The 15,827-nt window shown below is 38.6% G+C and overlaps 1 long non-coding RNA gene across 1 annotated transcript; it reads left to right on the top strand.

Moving 5' to 3' along the window:
* Positions 1–1,387: 1,387 nt before the first annotated feature.
* LOC307050553 lies at positions 1,388–15,029 on the top strand. Its single transcript, XR_013810800.1, has 3 exons — positions 1,388–1,469; positions 2,789–2,905; positions 14,935–15,029. It is a non-coding gene; the product is annotated as an uncharacterized lncRNA (long non-coding RNA).
* The last annotated feature ends 798 nt before the right edge of the window (positions 15,030–15,827 follow it).

Here is a 15,827-nt window from a genome sequence, read left to right as displayed (position 1 = left end):
GTTGTGCTAAATTTAGGATTTTGGATTATCTTTAACTGCTCTTTCTGTCTCCCATTACCAAGGTTAATTGAGAAGTGATGTTAGAACAAGTAAAGCTTCAGTTCATAAAAGAAACTACATACTACAGTATTCTGTAATATCAAAGTCAAATCCACTGGGAGTTAACATTTGTAGCTATTACATAAAGGAACTGTTGCCGTTTGTCAGAAGTTTCATCTTCACGATGCCAGAACATTTCCCATGAAGATGAATGTTACCTTCCTGAATGTTCTGTCCTATTTTGATTAGTTGCAATCTTAGAGTTAAGGTTTTTAATTGCAGTTGCATATGTAATTTTACTGTGCATATGAAAACATCCAGAAAATACTGTTGTTTTCATAATAAAAATTTCATGTATTTAATAGATCTGAGGCAAAAAAAAAATGCAATCCCAATCTTGTAATTTACAAAAACTTTTCTGATGTAGAAGTAAACATACTTCCTGTAAAACTTTGGAAACCTCAGAAGAGTACAAAGACTAAAGTAAATCACCTTTAAACCTAACCTAGTACTTTCCTGTTGTGATTCTTGTATGCAAAATTATTTCTTAAAAAAAAAAAAGGCTTTTTCTAAATGAAACCAAAGAGGATTGCAAATTTTGTACTTCTCTTTGTCTCTGTTTTGAGCTCACAGCCCCATGTGTACTTTGTTTATAAACTGAGTAGCTAATAGTTTCAGCCCTTGTTAGGATTGCTTGTTTTAATTACAGCAGATCCTTGTCATCTGTTTGTGTTGAAATGATGATACAACATCGCAACATGAAATGTCATCATGTCACATTGTTATAGCACAACAACAAAATTACAGCTCCCTAACAATAACACGGTGTCAAAAGTGTCCTCCTGCCATGAGTCAGTGTTTTCGAGGTTATAAAAGTTATTTTTAGCACAGTGAAGGCCTCTAGAGCTTGGGTTCCGAATCCTACTAAAAATCCCTAGTGATTTGAAAAAAATCTGGTTGGGGAGGGCTCTTGCTCTTAAACTCCCCAATCCCTGCAGCGTATGGCTGCCCACTCTCCTGTCTCAGCCACATTAATTAGACCCGACTTCCACCGTGCACTGCAAGCCCCTCGGGGCTGGGTCACAACTCTGCGCCAGCATCCAGTGTGGAGGAGGAGGAGGAGACTATAATTATCCTCCACGTCTGGGGCAGGCCCTCGGATGACATCTCCCCAGTTACCCTGTGCTCTAATAGCGCAGCTCCGGTTCCTGGTCCCAGAAGCGCCGCAGCCGGCTCGGAGCGCAGGCAGGAGGCGAGCGCGGCCAAAGCGCCGGGCGCCTCTCGGGCCTCCCGGGCTCCGCCGGCCCTTCGCAGCCGACAGCACCTGCAAGGGAACCCAGGCCCCCAGGCTAGCGCCCCGGGGCGCGGGGAGTGTTGCCATAACAACTGGGCACCCGCCGCGGAGGCCGCCGGGGAGGAAGTGACGAGCGGTGGGTTGGCTGTTGTTGGGACACGTGACCCGGGCAGTGTTTTGACAGGGCAAACTGTAGAGAAAGAACTGGGCGAGCGAGGGGGACCGGGATCTGGGGCGCCAGAGCTAGAGGCAGCGGGCGGGCGAAGAGCTGGCAGAGGCGCGGGGCGAGCGGGCCGGCCGGGGCGACGGGCAGGCGAAGCCCGGGGGCAGCGGGGCTCGGGTGCGAGTCGGGCAGGCAGGGCGAGGGGCTGAGCGCTGGGAGCGGAGTGAGGCGGCGGCCGAGGCGGGGGTGGATGGCCACAGGGGCGCCGGGGAGCCGCGTCGGGCTTGTTGTCTCGGGCCCCCATGGTCCTCTAACGCAGCCCCGGGGGCCGCTGCGCGCCACATTCCGCTCTCGCCGGCCCTGCGCCTCTCGGAGCCTCACGTCTGAGGTGGGAGTGTGATGTGAGCCGCTGGGCGAGCGGCGGAGAGAAGTGCCAAGAGGAGGAGGGATTGGGACGGGAGAGGAGAGCGAGTTAGTCAGCAGAGGTCGGCCGAGGGAGCCATGAAAACAACTCTCCGGCGGGGAAAAGGGCTGGCGCGGCGCTCCGGACGGCGTGGCTGAAGGAAATCGGGGCCGCGGCGGGACGGAAGGGGGCCGCCCGGGCAGGCTGCGCCGAGCAGGGGCGAGCGCCCGGCCTTTAACACCTTCCCGGGACGACCTCGCAGGGCCGGGGGGTGGCAGGGGCGACCCAGGACAGCCCAGTAGAGTTCGTTTGGGACTGGGGGCTGGGCACGAGGAGATGACTCGCGTTTCTTTCTGACCCGCTCATTGTGTCAACTTGGCCGCGGTTGAGGCAGGAAGACTAGCCAGAGGGTAATTACACAGGTGAGGCCGGGCGGGGCGGGCGGAGCTGTAGGTGAGGCGCTTGGGGTCTTGAAGAGTTTCCTGCGCCCAAGTCACCAGGTCGGAGCATTTCTATACCAGCCACTGCGGAGGTGCCACTGTTCCCAGCGGTATTTTTCTTACAAAGGGGTTAGTTAGCTTGTGTTGCTTGAATCCTTATTTTTTTTTTCCCCCTGCCTGTACCTTCAGGTTATAAATAGATCTTCCTTTTGGTTCCGAAACACTGTGTCAAAGAAGGACACGTTGGCCTGGAGAGCACAGGGGCGGGGAAGAGGGGTGCTTGGTCCGGAGGAGATGGGGGAGGGCGGTGCAGAGTTTTGCTTTTTTCAGACCTGCGGATGGTGCTGTCACCGCACTTAGTGCCAGGAAGAGGCCTGTTAGCAGTAGTTTTCTTGCAAAATCGAGTGTTGAGGGCAAGACCAGATTAATTTTATTTTGATCTCTTTTAGCATTTTGAAAACGGAGCAGTAGCCACAGAATCGGCGGCGAGCCTGTTGAAAGAACCCACACGTTGTATTTCACAGCACCTTGGGTGGAAATTGGCGTGAACATGAAGCCAGACCGAGGTAAATAATTGATTTGAGTAGGATTTTTTTTTCTGTGCCCCATTTTGGAAACGTTAACCTAATTCTGCGGCAGGATCAACTCTGTGAATTACATATGATTGTTTGTTCCTGTTACAGATTCCAGCTGGTAAGGTAGAGAAGGGCGCATGGAAGAGTTAGGAACTAGATGGGAGAATACATTCTTCAAAAGTGTCTTCAAAGTATTAGTTTCAAGAGATATTAAAAATGAAATTGCCAAGAGCAGCATTTGTATCTGTTGCCACAATACTTGGTATCATTTTAGAGTTACATTAGTCATTTTTAGGTTCAATCTAACTTCGATTTTAAAGAAGTTTAAAAGTTTTTTCAACTTGAGAATTTGATCTTGATAAACTGAGAAAATTTAAGATTGTTTGAGTTCACAAATATTATTTGTCATTGCTGATTTTTGTGCTTTAGGCAAACTCTAAAAGTTTGCAAAGTACTCCAGGGCTTTGTCCAGTATATCAATATATACACAGGGCTACTGATATCCCTATAATATAAGTACTGTAAATGTGCCATTTCCTTTCTAAACCTGTATTTTCAGGACTTATGGGAATAATGCATACACTGTGTTTCTCGAGGACTTCAAAGGAATTGAAAACTCATTTATCAATCTACTTTTGATTGGCCATTGCAACGACCAACTTTAGAAGATTTTAATATAGTCGTAGTTAGGAGTTCATCATATGGGAATTTGAGTCCAAGGAACATTGTAGGAAGAGGATTAATGTATTTGGTATGGAGTTGGACTAGATAACAGAGTTCCTTCCAAATCTGAGACTTTCGGATTGGAAATGTTCATTTATCTTTATGAGTTAGATGCTCATTTAAAAAAAGATATGGGAGGGCTTCCCTGGTGGCGCAGTGGTTGAGAGTCTGCCTGCCGATGCAAGGGACACGGGTTCGTGCCCCAGTCCGGGAAGATACCACATGCCGCGGAGCGGCTGGGCCCGTGAGCCATGGCCTGCGCATCCGGAGCCTGTGCTCAGCAACGGGAGAGGCCACAACAGTGAGAGGCTCGCATACCGCAAAAAAAAAAAAAAGATATGGGAAATTCCCTGGCGGTCCAATGGTTAGGACTCCGTGCTTCCTCTGCAGGGGGCACAGGTTTGATCCTTGGTGGGGGATCTAAGATCCCGCAGGCCTTGACATGGCAGTCAATCGATCAATCAATAAATGATAATTAAAAAAAATAAAATAAAATAATTTTAAAAGATATGTATTAAACTGGTTATTTTTTACATATTTTTTTCAAACTGGATTAGAAAGTCAAATTTTCTTTTCTATTAAAACATCTTTGGTAATATTGTCTTAAAATGCACTAGAAAGAAGTGGAGAAAGCCATACTTAATTTAGTGGATTAGTTTTAAGTGTTTGATTGTTTCTTAAAATCAGCTTTGTATGAATTAAGTATTAGCAAGAATATTGTTACTAAGCAGGTTGCTTGTGTAGAGTGCCAAATTTAGACTTTTAGGTTTCATCTGTGACTTTGGAAAGATGGCACCAAGGTCGGTAATTGCATCTCAAAATAAACAAGCAAAGAAAATCAGAGTTGCTATTTGGTTTTTGTTTTTGTTTTGGTGGTTGTTGTAAAAGTTGCTTTAAGGTCCTACGCAGGTTTGTTTGTTTATTTGTTTATTTTTTAAATTTTGGCTGTACCAGGTCTTTGTTGCAGCATGTGGGATCTTTTGGTTGCCTCATGCACACGAGATTTAGTTTCCTGACCAGGGATGGAACCTGGACCCCCTGCATTGGGAGGGCAGAGACTTACCCACTGGACCGCCAGGAAGTCGCCTAAGCAGTTAAAAAAATTGTATTTGCACACAATCTCTATTTTAGCCAAAACTAGTACTAAACACAATAAAATGTTATATATTAATGTAGATTACTAGGAAAAGTAAATACATTTATGCATTAAGACTCCTAAAAAAAAAGTAAATACATTTATGCATCAAGACTCCTAAAAAAGTGACTTTTTTCTCGTTAAAATTGTAGCTGTCTTTAGCATTATGATGTAAAAATGAGGCGATTGAAAGTTTAGTATTGTGACTATATTTTATAATATGAGTCTTTAGGCCCATGGCTTTCTTTTGACCAGGACCTAGAGTAAGTAGTATCTTTTACTTTGCAAAGTAGTATAGAAATACTGAAATAAACTTTTCACAAAACATACTTACTCTTACTATGTGCAGTGTGGTCTTGTACTTTCTGTTCTATTTCTGTTGTTAAAAATTGCTTGCATAACCCATTGAATTGATTTCTTGACCTGTGGTTGGCAAGGCACAATTATGGGAGAGCTTGACAACAGTAATACTTCACTTTTTCTACATTGGTATCTAAGAAGCTATTCTATATGAGTTAATTTTCTGGATAACTGAAACTTTACTCTTTAAATGCCAAAAATATTTTCAGTTGTAACCATGATATGTGGACAGAGATTTTTTTTTTTCCTCTAGCTTAAACCACTTCAGCCTATTTTTTTTAAGATCTGATTTTTGAATTCCCATGCTATCAACAGTCTTTGTTGTCAATATGCTTATTCTTGTCTCTTTTTAATTTTACTGCTTTTAGTCTCTGGGATAAAGAGCTAGATAACCATGCTTAACACTGAGTTCTCTAAAAAATGAGAATAAATAGGAAAACCTTCAGATATTCATTCAGAAGCTAAGAAAGTATACGAATTCTAGTGTAGAAACTCTGAGATATTTGCTTAGTGGTATACAGCTGTGCTTCAGAAAGTTTCTGAGTACAAAAGGACCCTCTTATCCTACATGGTTGTATTTGGTAGTTGGTTGGCTAATTTAAAAAGTTAGTTTAAATGAGGAATCAGAAAAAATAACAGCCTTAATTATTTCATTTGTCTTTTGGTGTAGGCTCAAGGCCCTCTTTTGGGGGGTGAAATGGGGTCTGTTTTTCAGAGTTAGATATGATCTTTCCTGTGTAAACCACACCAAAAATGTACACCTAAGATTTCTACTTTTGATTTCTTTAAAGTGGAATAAGACTTTGCAAAAAAAATCCAAGGGTGGAATATTTTACATTTAAAAAGTGTTCAATTCTTTTTTAATGTTTCACACAATTTTATAGGTGTCTGTGTACACCAGGAATTACAAGGATATTTGTGTAGTCAACAGAAATTTGTTTTGGGAGGAGAGGGAATATATATTCATCAAAATTATGTTCATCAAAATATGCGCTTTCCAAAGCATTCAACGTAGTTTTCACAGAAATAACCTTTTTTTGCATTCATTTCATTGATTTATATAGTTTTAAAATAAATTCGCATAAGCAGGTTTGGGAGTAAATGCCAGATACTACTTAAGCATACAACTCAACTAGTAGGAGTAGAAGTGTGCAGGCAACTGGAAAGTAACTTATTAGCTGCTCATGTCTGTCAGTTTGCTTCTACGGAAGATATGGAAAGCATTGGAAAATCTTGCTAGTTGATTAAGTGAAAATTAAAAGACCTTCTACTGTACTTCCAGATAATTAAGATGTTACTGTACAATGGCTACGTTTCACAGTAGTAGTAGTAGTAGTCAATAGAATTTTACTATAGTCTGAGGTAAATCTTTTTTTCCTTTTTCTAAATTTTTAAGCAGTTATATAACATTACTTGTGCAATGCTGCCAAAGATGAATCTTTGATGTTATCATTAGCACAGGTTTTGGAATCAGACCTGTATTTGTATCCTTGTTCCATTACTTGCTAGCTATGTAATCTTCATTAATTTCCTTTATCTCTGAGAGTCTCAGGTTCTTTGTCTGTAAAATGGGGATAATTCCAACTTCTCATAGTTGTTAGAACGAAATACGACACTGGTTGGCACATAGTAGGTTTTAAATAAATGATCATTACCATGTTAAACAAGATATTACAGATGGTTATATGTTGGTCAGTTATAAAATATGTTCAACAGAGGTAAAGAAATAGTCAAATGAGCAATAACCTAATAGTATCTTGTTTCGTTTTGCATTCATAGCCTGTAACCTGCTAAGGCTCAAGCAGATTTAGTAGGCTTTTAATGTATAGTTATCTGAGAAGATACAAAAGCTATGAAAGGATGCTTGATGTATGTGTAATTTATTTCTGTGTCATTTGTTATTACAATTACATCTTAACCTCTATATGTAGGGGGTGGCATGGGTGGACCAAGCTTCCTGGAAATATATATATATATATATATGTGTGTGTGTGTATATATATATATATATATTTTAAAGAAGATATTGGGGGTAGGAGTTTATTAATTAATTTATTTATTTTTGCTGTGTTGGGTCTTCGTTTCTGTGCGAGGGCTTTCTCTAGTTGTGGCAAGCGGGGGCCACTCTTCATCGCAGTGCGCGGGCCTCTCACTATCGCGGCCTCTCTTGTTGCGGAGCACAGGCTCCAGACGCGCAGGCTCAGTAGTTGTGGCTCACGGGCCTAGTTGCTCTGCGGCATGTGGGATCCTCCCAGACCAGGGCTCGAACCCGTGTCCCCTGCATTAGCAGGCAGATTCTCAACCACTGCGCCACCAGGGAAGCCCCGAAATATATTTTTAAATGGTGTTAAATTCTAACTGGAGCTGGGCAGCTGGAGAGGTTAAACAATGTTACTTCACCTTGTACTCAAGGATGTAAAGTTTGGATCTGATCCTAGTTAGATATTGAATGCCCAGTGTTTCAAGAGATGTCTAAAGTATGGTCTTTGCATAGAAGCAATTAAAGCATTTTATGTTTTTAACATTTAATATTTATTTATGTTATAAATGTATGGTATTTCTAATTTTGTATGTTTTTGAATGCATATTTTTTCTATAAAAATATATTTCAAAATAATAGAATATAAGCTTATGTTTTGATTTCAGAAGTCCTAAGTTCATGGTATTGTTCAACAATTTAAGTAGAATCAAAATCTTTTCAATTTAAAAGATAAATGTCAATTTTGCTATGCTTTGGTTAGAAACAGTTTCTTCATCAGACATTTCTAAGAATGTTGTCTGAGCTTATCAACTGTTATGAAAGGTTAAGGCCTATAGCATCTAGGAAATCATCAAGGCATTAATAATTTAAACATACTTTGTTTCAATTCATATTTGAACACATATTATAAGTCATTTATAATTCTTACGTAAAAACTATTAGTGCAAAACCTGTTCCTCAAATAAAATACCAATCAATTTGATTTTTTGAGGTTAAAACTGAGAGGAATGCTTAGTTTTTTCCCTCTGCTGTAGATTGAATACTTGTGTGTCCCCAAAATCTATGTGTTGAAATCCTAAGCCCTAAGATGATAGTAGTAGGAGGTAGGGGCCTTTGGTAGGTGATGAGGTCATGAGGGTGAAGACCTCATGAATGGCATTAGTGCCCTTATGAAAGAGACCCAAGAAAGTGCCCTTACCCCTTCCACCATCTGAGGTTATAATGAAAAGACAACTGCCTAATGAGAAAGCTGGTCCTCACCAGACACCCAGATCTGTTAGTGTCTTGATCTTGGACTTTCCAGCCTTCATAACTGTGAGAAATAAATTTCTGTTGTTTATAAGCCACCTAGTTTATGGTATTTTGTTATAGCAGGCTGAATAGACTAAGAAACCCCCTTTTTGATTGTATTACAAATTTAGGCTTTAGCTTTAGTATAGCGATGGCTTATGAACTTGCCTAGAGTATAATGCAAACCATTTTAATCTCAAGCAGTTCTTCCTGGGCAACGGAAATAGGAGGAAAGAAGTGGTAAGGACTAGAAAAAAGTAGCATGGGAATTAGATGTGTTGCTTACTTGCTAAGAATAGTTCATTGTTAGCCAATGTAAGTCAGACAATACAAATGACAGATGTTAGAGGAAAAGAAGTGTTGACTAGATTAAATAGATCAGGCTTTTGCTAAATTCCCTGGGTGGAAGTGGTGTGGTACTATTACTAATAACAGCTAACTCTTCTACATACTATGTGCCAGGCACTATTTCAAGTAGTTTATATATGTAACTCATTTAAATATCACAATTGTTCAAGGAATTAGATGCTATTGTCATCTCCATTTTATAGATAAATGAAATTGAGTCAGAGAGAGAGGTTTGGTAACTTACCCAAGGTTATACAGCTAATAAGAGGGCTAGCCCAGATTTGAAATAAGCTTGGGTACATGCTCTTAACCTTCCGACTGGTAGGAGTATGTTATATTAAAGTATTATAAGATATTGGGACCAAATTTGTTTTAAAATAGGCCTGAGGAAAATGAAAAACAGATTTGCTAATTATTGTGATCTTGGAAAACTGTATATCTTATTTGTGCCTCACCTTCTTCATCTTTACAATGGAGGAAGTAATAGTACCTTGCCTTAGGGTTACTTTGAGTAAATAAGTTAGTGCATGTAATGTGCTTAGAACTATGGCTGGGATATAGTAGACATTCAAATGTGAACTGCTCTTGCTACAATTGGACATATTATAATTAAGAAGTCAATCATTTAGGGAAAGCTGGGGAGGACAAAAGAAAGGGGTTAATTAAGCTGTATATGTTTTGTATACTCCCTGTGATCTCAAGTCCAAAAATGACTACTGTTGATCTTTCATCCATTTACATTGATGGGTCTTGACACATCAGTAGCTGTCAAATAATTGCTGGCTTGATACAACTTCTGAGATTCAATACTAAAGGGCTTGACATAGAGGTTCCCTATGTTTTTGCCTGTCATTCAGTAAGAAGGAAGTGATTCAGTGGGTGGAACACTGTCATTTCTTTGAAGGATGAGAAAAAAAGATAATTGGAAGGCAGAATTGAGAGGCTAATGTGTACATAGGGAGAGTGACTCAAAAGCTGATTTCCTTTTCAAAAAGTGAAGAAACCCATGGGGCCTAAGCATTCTGTATTGTGAACAAGTATAGAAAAAAATTAGTTAAATGAAGAATATTTATATTCATTTATTCTTTTGTCCTTCTCAAATTTGCACCTAATTATGGTAGTATTTTTCCCCAATTTAAGGCTGAAGTTTTTAAAAACTGAGGGAACGTTAAGCTTAGAAATTCTAACTTAATACTGACTTTTTTTTTTTAATGAAAAAGCAAAATTGTAGCACCAGGAAACTATTTCTTTCCTAGTAGGTAAACCAAAGTCAATTTGTCAATAGTTAATTCTGTCTTTGCTCAAATGAGTGAAAAATCTGACGTTGATTATGTCAGACTTTCTTTTTAAACTGAAACAGGATGGACTGGCTAAAAATGCCAGTAGCTAGTCAAAATATTAGACATTAATCCATGTGTAATACCAAAGACAGACCTAGCAATAACCTGAGTTGAAATTTCTCATATATTCCTTTTCATATAAAAGAAACTCATCCAGTAAAATTATAATAAGGCTTTTTGCATCTCTTCCCCTTGTTCAGCATGCCCAGTTCCACTGGCCACCTTTTAGGTTTTTGATGACCATTCACAGCCTTGTGTGCACTATTTCCTCTGCCTAAAAAGCCTTTCTCCCTAGTTCTCACATAGGTAGCTCTTTGTCATTCTTCTGACCTTGGTTTAAATATCACTTTTCAGAGAGATGTTCTCTGACCACTCTATCTAAAGTGCTCAGTTAATGCTAGCTGTTATTATTATTTATTAAATTAGTGTCCTATGTTCTGTGTCTCCGCAGTCTGTTTCCTTCATAGCATTTACCACATTTTTTTTTTTTTTAATCTTTGGCTGCGTTGGGTCTTCGTTGCTGCGTGCAGGCTTTCTCTAGTTGTGGCGAGCAGGGGATACTCTTCGTTGTGGTGTGCGGGCTTCTCATTGTGGTGGCTTCTATTGTTACGGAGCGAGGGCTCTAGGCACGTGGGCTTCAGTAGTGTGGCTTGTGGGCTCTAGAGTGCAGGCTCAGTAGTTGTGGCGCACGGGCTTAGTTGCTCCACAGCATGTGGGATCTTCCCAGACCAGGGCTCAAACCCGTGTCCCCTGCATTGGCAAGCGGATTCTTAACCACTGTGCCACCAGGGAAGTCCCACATTTACCACATTTTGTGATTTTTTTCTTTGCTTATTGTCTGTCTCCACAACTTGATTTTAAGTTCCATGAGGACAAGAACCTTATCTCTTGTTCACAACTGTATTTCCATCACCTAGCAGATAGCCTTATACATGGTAGGTGCATAGGAGGTGCTTAATATATATTTGCTGAAAGAATGAATCACTAGTATATCCCAATATTTGTGGAGCAAATAGGAGTAGAAGCAGATGATTAGCAATCATTGATTGTTTTAGTGTCACCACCTGAAATTCTCTCACTTTAGGAATTTGTTTGTGTTATTGACTGTTAGTCTATTATCACAACTTTATACCTAATTTAAAAAAATAGATTTAAGATGTATTTGCCCATAACTTACCTTAAAAGAAGGTTATATTTAACCAACAAGGACCTACTGTATAGCACAGGGAACTCTGCTCAATATTATGTAACAACCTAAATGGGAAAAGAAGTTGAAAAAGAATAGATACATGTATAACTGAATCACTTTGTTGTACACCTGAAACTATCACAACATTGTTAATAAATTATAATGTAAAATAAAAAGTTTAAAAAAGGTTATATTTTAAAATTGATTAAATTGAAATAAAATGCTGTAAAATAAGAAGTAGGCAAAAGCTGTTTGGTATAGGTGGTCCCCAGTTTATATACATCTACTTAACAAATGATCCACACACAGACATCTTCTGGTAGCTCTTTGCTCTCCAACCACCATGCTGAATTTGTTCCTGTTACTTTTCTTTGAAAGGAAGAGAGATTAAATTTGTTGGATAACTTCAGATTTATGAGTATAAGTAGGATAAAGACTCAAAGGATTTAGAGTTTAGATTTGGGGCTCATTGTGTCACTTATAGGTTCTGTGACTTGGGTCAACTTCCAAGCCTGTTTTCTCATCTGTAAATTGTACTGGGCTCAAAGTGTTGCTTCTGAGTTTCAGGTAAGATAATGTGTCAAAGAACTTTATAAGGTGTGAAATGCTGTATATGTTGACTGGTTTGCCCTATGGACAGGATCATCTGTACAGATGAGTAAAGGGCCAGGTGCTCCCAAGTGTATCTTAGGTGGGTTCATTCTGTCTAAAATTATCCATTCACACAGTACCTGGTTTTTACTGTTTTTAAAGTTTCCCTTTTTAAAGTTTCCCCTTGTTATTCTGATTGAAATTACACCAACAAGAGATCCATTTAGATTAATAAATGTATATTTAATTATACATTTTTCAGGATTATTGAAATAATGGGCATATTTTGTTATAAAATTAGCTCAAATTTCAGCATGCTAAAAAGGAAGAGTTAAGACCCTAAGGCTTTAGGGTCAAACTTAGAAATTCTAACTTCAGCACTTATCAGCCAAGTGACCTTGAGCAAATTACATAACCTGTCAGAACTTCAGTTCTTTTTGTTCTAATAACATCAACCTTAAGGATTGTGGGAAAGACGAACTGAGAACCTATGGTTCAGCACCTAGCTTGTGCCTGGCACGGGATAGAGATTGGTGAGTGTTTTATTTCCAAGGATACACAACTTGGATCAGCTGCACTGAGGAAATGAATGTTTTAGTACTCTGTTGTGAAAGTTAATCATAAAAGGCATAAGAGATCAATAGGCCCTTATTGTTTGTCACTCTGAACCTTGTATTCTGGAATATACAACTAGAGGAACTCGAAACAAGTACTGAACTACACATCTGTAACGTGCATGCAAGGGGAGAGGGAAAGTAGGTAATTGGAGCACACCAACTATTTCTGGGTGATCATACACCATTAAGAGCATTTAGAGCAGCGTTAAGGCAAGGAGATTCGGGTGGGGGTGGACACTAGAAGGAGGTTGATGGAAATTATTAGAATGGTCAGATGGTGCCCCAAATTGCTTTTTTCTTTATTTTAGAATATAAGCTAGGATTGATTTCAGTGCTTAGAGCATGGCCCTTCTGCTTCTGTGACCCAGAATTTACACTTGTTCCATGATGCTGTAAGAAATGGGCTAATATTATAGGTTAAGAAACCTTTGGTAGGCTAGCCTGGGAATCTAGTCATAACTTTTTATAATTGTTATTTATTTATTTATTTATTATTTATAAATAATATTTATTCAAAGTATGACTTTTATTTGGACTTTAAAACTTATCCTTTTTGAGAGCACAACTAGTTTATAGTTAGGAATTAACATTTTAAATTAATATGAAGTTCCTATTTTTTATTTTCCCACTTATTAAACTTATATATTCTGAATGGAATTAAAATTTGATAACAATAGCTGAAATCGGGCTATTTATATAGATAAAACTTTACTCTGACATCTAGAGAATTCTTTTACATTTTTTAACCAAATCAGCCATTTTCTTTTGTGAAGACATATCATGGTTTGTTGCATTATCCAGTGGGTCACTTCTACTTAAATTCATAATAGTAGGAGAATGTATAACTTTAGCATTCAATATTGGCAAATTGCTTTTTTTAAAAACGTTTTGATCTTTTTTCTTTTTTTGGCTGCGCTCTGCAGCTTGCGGGATCTTAGCTCTCTGACCAGGGATTGAACCTGAGCCCTCAGCAGTGAAAATGTGGACTCCTAACCACTGGACCGCTAGGAAATTCCAAGGTTTTGATCTTAAAAATAACTTTAAGTTAAAGCTCTATATCATATTTGGTATACTTCCCAAATTTTTCTTGACATACAAAAAAATTTTTGATATACAAACAAATTTTTTGGTATACAAAAGAGTTGGCCATAGGATTTCTTTAAACTTGCGTACATTGCTTGCTCTATTTCAAACCCACAAGAAAATTTGGAATCATACAGTTAACATCCAAATACTTTTCATGGATTGTGAACATCTTACCACTTTTGTTTTATCTCTCTTGAGTGGGAGGTCAGTAGATAGGTAAGTGGTTAGACAGACAGACATAGGGGCTTTTTTGTTTTGTTTTGTTTTTTGTTTTATAAATTGAGAGTAAGTGGCAGACGTCATGACACTTCAACCCTGTGTACTTCAGTATGGAACTGGCTGGTAACAGCATGTGAAAGCTGATTGTGTACATTTCTTCCCAGCTCTGCATCAAGTTGGTTGCTTGAAATCAGCAATGGTACCAGCATTTACACCATGGAAATTGGCAGTGCTACAAACCAGGGCTTTTTTTTTTTTTTTCTTTGCAGAGCCAGTTGTTAAACATTTACCATCATACCACTGTGTGTCTCCTAAAAATAAAAACATTCTCCTACATACCTGCAATACAGTTATCCCACCCAAGAAATCTATTAGCACAATGCTAATATCTAATATACTGTTTATATTCATATTTCTCTAGTTGTCCTGGTATTGTCTATAGTCATACTGCCTTTTAAGGAAGTAAGCTGCTTTCTGTTACAGAAAAGGAGTTAGACCCTGATGTTTGAACAACATTTAGAAAGCTTTTGGAGTACACCATAAGAATATGTAAAGGTACAAGTAAATAAAATGATTGGCTTCTGGAAAAAAAATTAGGTCATGTAAATAGGACAGTTAATTAGGATTTTAGCAGATTTTTCCTTATTTTATTTAGCTTTTTATAAAAAATTACCTGGACTAAGTAAATCTAAGAGGAAAATGAGTATTGGTGAGATTCTAAGACTTTTTCAATTGAAAAAGAATTATATTTTAAATTATTTTTGCATTGGGAAGAATTCCATTTTTAATCCTGAAGCATCGTGCTACCTATCTGACCTCATTTTTTGGTACTTTTCTAAGGTTCCCTGTACTCTAGGCACATCGATCTTGCTGTTCTTCAGTCACCACAAGCACATTGGCACCATGGAGACTTGGCATTTGCTGTTCCCTTTTGGAATATAAGTCTCATGACTGTCTTTTACTTCATTTGACTTTATGCTCAATTGTCACCTCCTCAAAGAAGCCTTCCTAGATCATCCTGTCAAAAGAGTACAGTTCTTTTATTGTCTGTTGACTCTGCATTACTCTTCATAGTCCTTACCACTACTTGACCTGCTGTTCTATGTTTATTTATTTGCTTTTTTTGTTTTTCTCCCAATAGGAACGTAAACTTCAAGAAGGCAGGGACTTAGTGGCGTTTGTCCACTGCTGTGTTTCCCCATGCATGGACTGGTGCCTGGCATTTAGTAGCTGCTCAGTAAATATTTGTCATTGAATGAATGCTTGCATGCATTTTAATATCTTTGTGTTGCAGCATAAAACTTATTACTGGAAAACTTTTTGCATTATTTTTCTGTGATTTGTTAGTTTTATAACTAAGAATTAATTCTACAGTGTCCATTTTTGTTTCTAAATGAGAATATTTATTTCCACTTCTCAAGGTTATTGGAAGGATCAAATGAGATAACTACAAACAAACAAACGTAATACAAGATATTTGTAACTGAGTACAGTAAATGGTAAAATAATGTCTACTATCAGAGTTTGTAGGGAATGATTAATTTCAGCTGGGATGATTAATTTCCGGGCAAAGCCTGTCTTTTGGCAGAGACAGCATTTTGAGCCTTAAAAGACAGTATGATTTGGATAGATGGAAATTTTACAGAGATTAAGAGGGGGAAGATTGGAAGAGAGGACATGAGCAATAAAGATGTTTGAGGGCTAGCAGGTAGACTAATGTGAATTGGAAGGGTTACTTAGGAATGAGGGGATTCGGGTTTTGAATGTCAAGCTAAGGACTTTGAGCTTCATTCATTCGATAGTGGGGCACCATTAATTACTGTTTCGTATGATTAAGAGAACTTTTTGGAAGAATAATTTGGCAATACATTTATATAATTTCATTATAAACCAGAACAGAGATATTAATGAATGTCTGACAGTCTTAAATTCAGTTTTTTAGCCCTCAAAATTACATTATTATCTAGTATTATAAAAATTACCTGACACTCATGTCTACTGTTGGCTGTTTTCTTCTCTATATGTTTTTCCCTT

This window comes from Hyperoodon ampullatus (assembly GCF_949752795.1).
Source record: "Hyperoodon ampullatus genome assembly, chromosome: 3".
In the NCBI taxonomy this organism is placed as follows: Eukaryota; Metazoa; Chordata; class Mammalia; order Artiodactyla; family Ziphiidae; genus Hyperoodon; species Hyperoodon ampullatus.
The sequence above is the reverse complement of the archived record's forward strand: the minus strand, read 5'-3'. Positions and strand labels throughout refer to the sequence as shown.